Raw genomic sequence first — 9,686 nt, 5'->3', positions numbered from 1 at the left:
ACGTAACCCAAGCTAGGAAGGTGTTCGTGAATAAGAGACAAGTACGATGTTCACATAACCTAAGGTCGTGAAAATGAAGCAGTTCGTCAAAATTTTCGTATGGAATATACGAGGGTTATCCACAGAGTAACCTCCGTTTTCTTGTAGCGTGAGAACTAGTGGAGAGAGCCGAATGGTTGCTGTATTGACGCACACAGTAGGCCAGGAATTGGTGGCTGTAATTTCAGTTACATTGTTCATTTTGACTCGCTATTGTAAACAAACGACAAGCGGCGCGACCTTTCAACCACCGCAGCTCGAGGCGTACTAAACTATTGTTTGCGTCAATACAGCGACCATTCGGATCCCACCTTGTAATGCTCACGCTGCACAAAACCGAGGTTACTTTCTGGACAGCCCTCGCATCACTCAACGTATTAGAGGCATTACATATTGGAACATTGTACTAGTTAAGCATCTAATCTCTGAAACATGGTGGCGAAAAGGAGAATGCTGAAGATTAAATTGAAAGATGAAGTGAGGAGTGAGGAAATATAAGTAGAAGAGAAGGAGAGGGAAGACCTTATTTAGAACCCTAAGTTATAGATATACCTGATTGATTGGGGACAACGGATTAATTAGAAATATAATAGAAAAGAAAGCTGAAGAGGATAGCCAGTGAGAAAATCAAAGAGGCAAATACATAAGACAAATTAAGTACGGCGAACAGCAGGGAAGTTAATTGGGGATGAGAGGGAATTAAAACTAATTAAGGAAGAATGGAGGACTGCAGCAAACCAATCTTAAGTTTGAAATACGGACGATGTGACGATAAAGAATGTACTATATGTGACGACGAAACCTGCCGAAATTCTGATGCGTGCTAAAAAATCAAGTGGAAACAATGGAAGGAAAAAATAAAGAGATAGCAAAAACTGCAACGAAACATAGAAATCGCGCAGCAAAAAAAATATATCACTTCAGTTTCGAGAAACAAATGACGCCATGCAGCTAAAAGAGGAAAAGAACTTTTTGACACCGTCGCAACGATTCCATCGAACGCTCTCGGCCAAACAAACTCCGAATAGTTTTCTCTCTCCCTCTCTCAACACTGGAAAAATCGGAAATCAAAACACACCCCCCCTCCTCCCTGAGGGAACGAAAAAAGACCAGACTCAAAACCCCCACACCCACACATATATTTTTCTGACGTAGAAAATATATTCGGAGCGGCCGCAGGGTGTTCGATAGCGGATAGGGAAACCTTCCACACACCTCAACTCGTCAGGCCATTCCATTTCCCAACGTGATCCTCCCATGAAAAGAAGTCCGAAAACCCATTTGAACGGCAGCGTTCTTCTTCTGTCATAAGGTCTTCCGTTCGTCTTTTGTAAACCCCAAAAAAGAAGATGGTTGGGGTTTAAAGGTGGGGAAGGGGGGGGAGGGGGTAGTTGCGGCGAGGGTAAAAACCCTCCCCATTAAACGCAATCGATTTCGTGTCCCCATCTGAAGCGGAAGAAATTGCTTCAAGTACTAAGGCGTCCAAAGACCGATGTATCTTCCGAGATACATACTTGAGTGATGAGAATTGCGTAAAATTAAAAAAATAGATAAACATGAATACTAGATTTAGATGAGTTAGTCAAACGTAACAATTACTGCGTGACATATACAATATGTATCTACACGAAAGCTGCACATGAGCTAACACGTATTCAACCGAATGTATAAATTAATAATTCTGCATGCAAGTTTGACGCCCCCCGCAACACGCCCTTACGGTGGCTTGCGTAGTATCGTGTACAATAACAGAAAACTTTTCGTTTGAACCGCACATAATAAGAATATGTGGGTCAGCCTTATAAATACAAGGTTTCATCACTGGGGGATCGAGATGGAGAGGTGGCTATCGTACTGGCTTGAGGTGCTTTGTGAGGGCACTTTGAGTGAGTACGACGTCCGTCGGATGGGACGTTAAGCTGCGGACCCCTTGGCGCCTTTCGTAAAGAGTAGGCTAATGCCGACGCCGGGTTTCTCTCCACCCTTCATCCTTTCCTGTCCATCCCCTATGGCGCAAATGACCTCAGCTGTCGGTCGCCTCCCCTAAATACTACTACTACTACTACTTTACAACCAAGTGCCAATCAAGTTTACGGTCTCGGCTATCTCTTTTTCATTGCTTCACGACCGTGGGTACGTTCATTTCATATTTACAGTGCAAGTATGCTTTCATTAAAAATTCGTAGGCCTTGTGGGCACAGTAACAGGGGGCAGAGGGTTGTAATTAAAGTTTTAAAAAAGAACGTTAAATTCAAAATGATCAGGTGGTCTAGTGTGTTACAAAGGACTTTGCAACGAGCTTTCAGTTTTAAAGGAATGGATTTAAATTAAGAAGTGCCACAGGGAAATGGTATTGGACCCCTGACTCTTCTTGGCACATAATAACAACCTCATCATCATCATCAGTATTTCAATACTAGGATTGGTTTTTTAGTGCAGCCCTCCATTCTTCTCCATTCAATTTCCATTCTCTCAATCTCAGCTACTTTCTCTGTTTTACGTCCTTCTTGATTCGTCCTATGCACATGTCTCTTGGTCTTCTTCGTGAAATCTTCCCTTCTATTTTTCCTTCTATTATATTCCTAATCAATCCATTGGGCCTCAATGTGTGTCCAATCCATCTATTTCTTCTTTGTCGTGGAGTTCTCCATATGGTCCTATCCTCTTCTGTTCTTCTATATACTTCCTCATTCCTTAATTTGTCTGTCCATTTAATCTTCAGCATTCTCTTCCAGTACTATGTTTCAAAGGCTTCTATTCTTCGCTGGTCCTCTTTTCCAATGTTCAGTGTCAGAACCATAGAGCGCCATGCTCCACACGAAAGCCTTGTGAAATTGCTCCCTTGTTTCCAGCCTTGGGCTCTTTTCACATAGAAATTGCCTCTTGTTCATGAATGTGTTCTTAGCTTGGGCTATTCTTCGCTGTATATCGGTCGAGCTTCTTCCATCCCATGTTTTGCTGCTGCCCATGCAGATGAAGGATTCCACTTGCCCTAGTGGAATCCAACCCTCTAATAGTAATATCTGTATTCAGCTTCTCTCTTCCACTTACAGTGATTTTAGTTTTCTTCTCATTTATGTTTGATTGTATTCGCCCAGTACTTGGTCCACAGTGCTTAGAGTTGCTTGCAGGTCCATCGCATCTATCTTTTTTCGGATTCTTCGGTATTGCAGTCATCATACTTTTTTCGAGTGTTCTAGTATTTTGTCTGTCGTAGCTATCTTTAAATATTCCATAAGGAAAGATCCGATTGGGGACGATTTTAACTCCGGAGTATCTTACCGGGACGAGAAGCCATTATGCAATATTTGAATGCAAGGCTGCATATTTCAGGGAGAATTATGTGGTGGTTTCTCGTTGCCTTCCACATCGCAATACTGCGGCCGATAGCTTCACTCTCGCCCACAGCTGTGGCAGCTGATGCCGGGCCGACCCACTTCTTGTCTGCGTTTGGCACCGGTGGCGCACTCGGTCTGCGCCACCAGTGCCAAATGGTTAAACTGTTTTTCAGCATGGGTTCAGGGTAGCATTATAGTAGGAGTCTATTTTTCTCGTTTTCCCATTCCGAAATACCATTATTGTGTTTTTTTCTGTTAATGTTTGGCTCCTTCGTTCCAAAATACAATTAACAAATTTTTTCTTAGCTGAAAACTTTTCGCCGGTCACGGGAATTGAACTAGCAACCTTCACAGGTTACAGCTTACCTCTTGTCAACCCCCGCCCCGTTATAATGGCCTGCGATCTCACATTAACGGTTAACTTTGATTTTTTTATGGACAATACAGTTATATGAATATATAGGAGTGTACAGTTATGAATACGAGGGTGGTCTGAAAAGTTTCCGACCTTGATAATTTCAGAAAATTTCAGAAAATTTCAGAAAAAATTTCAGAAAAAATGTCATGTGTCTTCGTTCGGCCGGAAACTTTTCAGACCACCCATTTACATACTTCTGCAGATTAAAGGCTACTCTGTGGTGAGTTCAACCAGATAAAAGAGTGAGTTAGTGAATCGGTGTTAGAATTAAATCTTTAAAATAGCCGTAATTATGAAAATGTAAAAAGAAAAAGAAAAGAGAATGGATGAAGGAAGTATAAAAATCAATGGAATCGAATTAAACAACGCAGGGTAGGAGACCAAATACTTACGCGTTACATTGAAATCAAACCTTTCATTGGGGTACACACATTAGAAGAATATGCTGGTCAGCCTTACGTAAATAAGCTGTTTCATTAGACGAGTCGTGGGAAAATGTAATGAGAGAGGTGTTTCTCTGCTTAAGTTAGGCCCAAATTGAAATACACGGCACTTATTTGGAATCCATGGATGAAAATATTAATTATGGAATTGGAGAATGTTCAGAGAAAATCCGCCAGGTTTGTTCAAAATTGCCACGAGAAGCAAGTAAGCATCACGGGTTTGCTGGAGAAACTATGTTGGTAGGGAGCCGCGAATCAAGAGACCTCTTGAATCACAAAGAGAACAGGTATTTCAAAACTTGCGTATTCTGGCGACACGAAGACAATAATCGTAGCGCAGTGTGATGTTGTGCTTATTAGAACAATTACTGTAGGGCCAAATTACGAGTATATCGGTAGATTTCTATATCTAAATTATACCCCGCAAGGGCGTTTGGCGGGGGGTGTTAGGTCACCACCAGGTAAAAAGGAACAAAACCACATACAAAATCAACACATGCATGCAAAACTAAACCCACAGTGGCGTATACATTCATACAAGAACCCTTTCATTCTACACGCATGTAAATACGTATACTATCATCTGACAAATAATTGAACCTTAGGATGTAGTAAAAAAATGTATCCAATAACGTGCAAGCTAGAATTTGAAAAGTAGGAAGGCGAAATGCCACTACCACATGGACATGTAACGGTCTCCTCCCCCAAGGACACAGTTAGGGAATGTGACCCAACGCCCCCAACCGACCGAACCGAACCTTGGGTGTTTGGGTGTGACCGAACACACCCAAACACCCAAGTGACCTAGTGTGCGTTCCCTATCCTTCCCCTTACTTGTGACTTTGCTTTATTTCCCCAACCCCTTTACAACCTCCCGGCGGTGTTGAATATTTTTCAGAGGTATCTCGATCCCTACTTGAGGTGCTTTGAGGAGGGCACTTTGAGTGACTACGCCGTTCGTCGGATGGGACGTTAAACTGCGGACCCCTAGGCGCCTTTCGTAAAGAGTTGGCTAATGGCGACGCCGGGTTTCTGTCCACCTTTTATCCATTTCTGTCCATCCCCTATGTCCTTGACTGGACAAATGACCTCAGCAGTCGGTCGCCTCCCCTAAATACTACAACTACTGTTCAAAGGCACGAGTGGTGAAAACGTCTGTATTTCTGCGCATTGCTTGATTATTACACTCACGTCCCTAAGGCAAAGTGACGAACTATTGTCCAGCTGCGCACAACATAAATCAATACGTACACGCACAACAGTGACATCGTTTTATTTTAAAATTCAGTCCATAATACTCAGAAATGCAATCGAACCGACTTTCTGCTGAAGGAGATCATCGATTCCGCAAAGGAGGAGCCGAATCAGTCCAAGTTAGCTACGGAGATCAGCAAGAAATAGGGCGTCGAAGTTAAGAGAACCACCGTGAAGGGCATTCTCAGCATGAAGGGTGCAATCGAGGCTGAAATCGAAGCTGGAGTTCCATCGAGGCGCATGACACAGGCTCACGACCCAAAGTTTAATGAGGGAGTGGACTCATGTGGCTGAAGCAATCAAGACGACAGAATCTGCCAGTCAGCGGCAATCTGATCAAGGAGAAGGCGATGAAACTGGCCGAACTGATGCAGATCCCCGACTTCATGGTGAGCGAAAGCTGGTAGGACAACTTCAAGAAACGCCATGGCATCACGTTTAAGACAGTGCAGGGCGAGGCTGAAGCGGTGGATTGGCAATCCCTTCTTAAGTGGCAATAACAGGTTTTCCGGCCCTTACTCAGGCAGGTCTCAGCAGACGACGTCTTCAACTTAACCGAGGCGAACTCGAAGGCGTGGATGACGGCGGAGCTTTTAGAGGAGACATGGCGTGCTTGGAACGGGCGACTCGACCAGCAGGGACGCAGAGTGCTGGTCTCTCTCGATAACTTCTCTGGCCACCCTCCCGAGCTCCAGCTGAACAACATCCAAATGATCTTCTTCCCACTCAACACGTCAGCCAATTCGCAATCAATGGATCAAGGAATCATAGAGAAGCTCAATTTCCACTACAAGAAGAGCTCCTGCTATGCCACCGGCTTGAGGCCATGGACGATGGAAAGGAGTTCAATTTCACGTTGCTCGACGCTCAACATGTCACCCTGCGTGCTTAGGAGCGAGTCGGCAAGTCAACGATCAGGAATTGTTTCGCGAAGGCCAAGTTCATCGAAGAGGAGATCCACATTGAGGCACAGCATACGGAGCTGCTCGAGAACTGGAAAGCTCTACCAGCCGAGGAAAAGATAGAACACTAGAACGGGGAGATCGAGTTGTTTGACTTTCTCGAAGCTGACGAGCCCCTGGCAACTGGTGGGTCTTACACGCTGGAGGAGATTGCGGAGGAGATGCTGTGCAGTGTGGAGCTGGTGGAAAGCGAAAATGGCAAGATAACTGTCAAGGAAGCCCAGCGCGCTTGGTGCACCGTCCGGTAGTTTATGCAACAGAGAAGCGGGAAGTCAGGTGTGATGCTAACGTGCGATCTGCTAGACAACGAGATGCACGAGATCCGCCGCGAGAAGATGCGCCAGCCGACGATTCTTGAGAACTTTGAACTAATGGGTAACTTGACAAAATAAAGCCATTTTTAAAAACCCTCGTTATTATGCCACTCTCGCTTCTATGCCACTCTTGTTCGGTCCCTACAGGTGGCATAGTAACGAGATTTGACTGCAGTAGATGACAAGTTCAATTTATTAGCAACCATCTTGATACTCAATCGATTGTCAGAATCTAACAATTGTCCAACACGAGCCACATTGTAGTCGGTTTTGCTGGTTGATGGTATCACAGAGCATTGTTCGTCGTGAACCTCTTCCCAGCCCTCCTTTAAGGAATTAAATCACCTCGAAACTTGTGAGTAGGACAGAGCAGAGTCCCCTTAAACCTCACGAATCATTTTATTAGTTTCCTAAAGAGATTTTTTCAGGTCAGGAAAAAGTTTAATGATCGCGTAACGTTGCTAGATCGTCGATTCCATTTTTTTGGGACACGGTCGGCGCGCAGAAACTTACAGTAACTGACGTCCTGCCGCTTTCACAGTTTGGAGAGCACTAAGATCGGTTTCGCGACAAAGGTTAGCGTCTAGCCCCCACCCACTCTAAATGGTTCGATTCTATTCCGACCATTGGGAGCGGCGCGAGAAATTCAATTGCATTATGTTTGGAACGCACCCTATTTGAAAAAATGTCGAACTGCATTTTAAAAGAAAATATATAGATTGCGCGTAGATTTTTCCATGGCTATATTTTTTTTTTTTATAATTACGAAATTATACCGTTTTCAAACGTTCTATAAAAATTTGATCAAATCAAATCATTTTTACGTGGGATAATTGGAGAGATAAAATGATGTAAAACGTCACGATGTCCTAACTTAATATCTTGTTCATAAATGAGTGAATATATATATATATATATATATATATATATATATATATATATATATATATATATATATATATATATATATAACGATTGTACGGAAAAACTCACGCGAGCGGCACAATAATGGGACGGCACAATTGAACACAAATAGAATAGCAAAATTTAAAAGGACACTCACACGGTAAATTGTTCGAGCTTTCGGCCCTTTCAGAGGCCTTCTTCAAGTGAGACTGGGTTGCAAGTGGCAAAAATGCAAACAATTACATGCAAAACAGATATATATATATATATATATATATATATATATATATATATATATATATATATATATATATATATATATACACATATAAAATACACACATATATATATGTATGTATCTGTTTTGCATGTAATTGTTTGCAGTTTTGCCACTTGCAACCCACTCTATTTGTTGAGCTAAATAATTCGAACCCGTTATTCGATTACGTAAGTAAATCTAGTAGTATATCGAATACGATTCCCCCTTTTAAAGTATGCGATCCAACCAGAGTCTAGCCTACGATTTGACTTAATCGAAATGTAACTCCACACCAGGATTGACATACTGGTTCAGTTCCTCCTTGGATCCCTGTTCAAGACCCGAATGAAATGGTTCTCTCAATTGAGAAGCTCCATGCTATAAAAAAGAAGAAAGAATTCCTTCTCCGATTACATGAGATATCTTTGGCGAGGTCAATTCCGTTCATTACCATAGTGCTCTAAAAGGCGAAAGGATATAATGAGATGATAAGAATATCACATCCTGAGTTATCAAATTTCACGAAGATTAAGAATCGAGAGTTCTGCGCCACAATGGATGCCATACAGCCACATCCTGTTGAAATCTTATTGACTGAAATCTTTTAAGAGGGAATCATTGAGATGAAACGAGTGAAGTTGATGGGCCAGTTTCGAAGGAGATGTAGGATTTCCTTTAGGGAGGGGAAAAATTAAAGACTTTCGAATTCTGAGTGGAAAAGACGTTGATACAGGGCTTCACTTGTGTTCTTAACTCAGACAAGAGAAGAGAAGATTGAACGACAGCAGTTGAGACACGTGAAACAAGCTTGAAGAAAACATTCGAGAAGTTTTATTGAAAATAGAGAGTTGTCGAAGGGTTCAGAGTTTAACTCTCCAGTGTTTGGACGTTTCATCGTCAGACGATTCAGCGTCTGAAGTTTCAGAATGTCAAAAACGCGCTTCTTCATCTGGACCGTCCTCCTCATATACGACGCCGCCCTTGTCACGGCGGTCAGCCTCTCGGATGCGCACTGCGACGTCACGGCCCTGGCCTCGGCGAAGCATTCGTTCGGATTCTCCGTCCGTAGCACCAGGAACGAGAGCGGAGAATGGAACACCAAAGTAGAGGGTCTGAGCGACGCCGATAACCGAACCGAAACCGTGATTATGGATTTCAATCACAGGATCTCAGATTGCAACGGACGGCAGATTTTCCATTTCCAGGGATCTTTTGGAGGTGAGTCAATCTCTCACGACCCACAGACAAATTGTATTCATTCCCTTTTGGATGATGCGGCCGTGCTGCCGTCATCAGATGACTGTTTGCTGTAGGCTTCGCTTTCATTTATTTCATTGGTTATTATTTTTGGTTTCACCGACCGCTGAGCTCTTATTCCACCGTATGAAGTCTAATACCAGATCTGGTCAAAAAGTATCGCGAATTTTGAATTTTCGAGGGTTACGTATATTTGATTTTCGATTTTTTAAGGCTATGTTGGTATTTATGTCTCTCACTTATGACGAAAAGTTCGACCATTTTGAATGCTCAGTTAATTGTTGACAGCTGTTTTGCTTGAACGTGTTCTGGCTTGTCTTCGATTTTTGCCTGTTCCAAAAAATGGATCAAAGAATCTGTAACAAATTTTGTGTGGAAAACGAAATTAAGTGCGCGGACGCATTCCGAATGTTGACTGGGCATCCATGTGGAATGAAGCTACCTGGGACTGAAGCAACGTTTATTGGTGGTAAGAAATGTTTTCAGAAGGTCGAGA

Source organism: Hetaerina americana, unplaced genomic scaffold, assembly GCF_022747635.1.
Source record: "Hetaerina americana unplaced genomic scaffold, ioHetAmer1.1.p SCAF_11, whole genome shotgun sequence".
Taxonomy (NCBI): domain Eukaryota; kingdom Metazoa; phylum Arthropoda; class Insecta; order Odonata; family Calopterygidae; genus Hetaerina; species Hetaerina americana.
Note: the sequence above shows the minus strand (reverse complement) of the source record.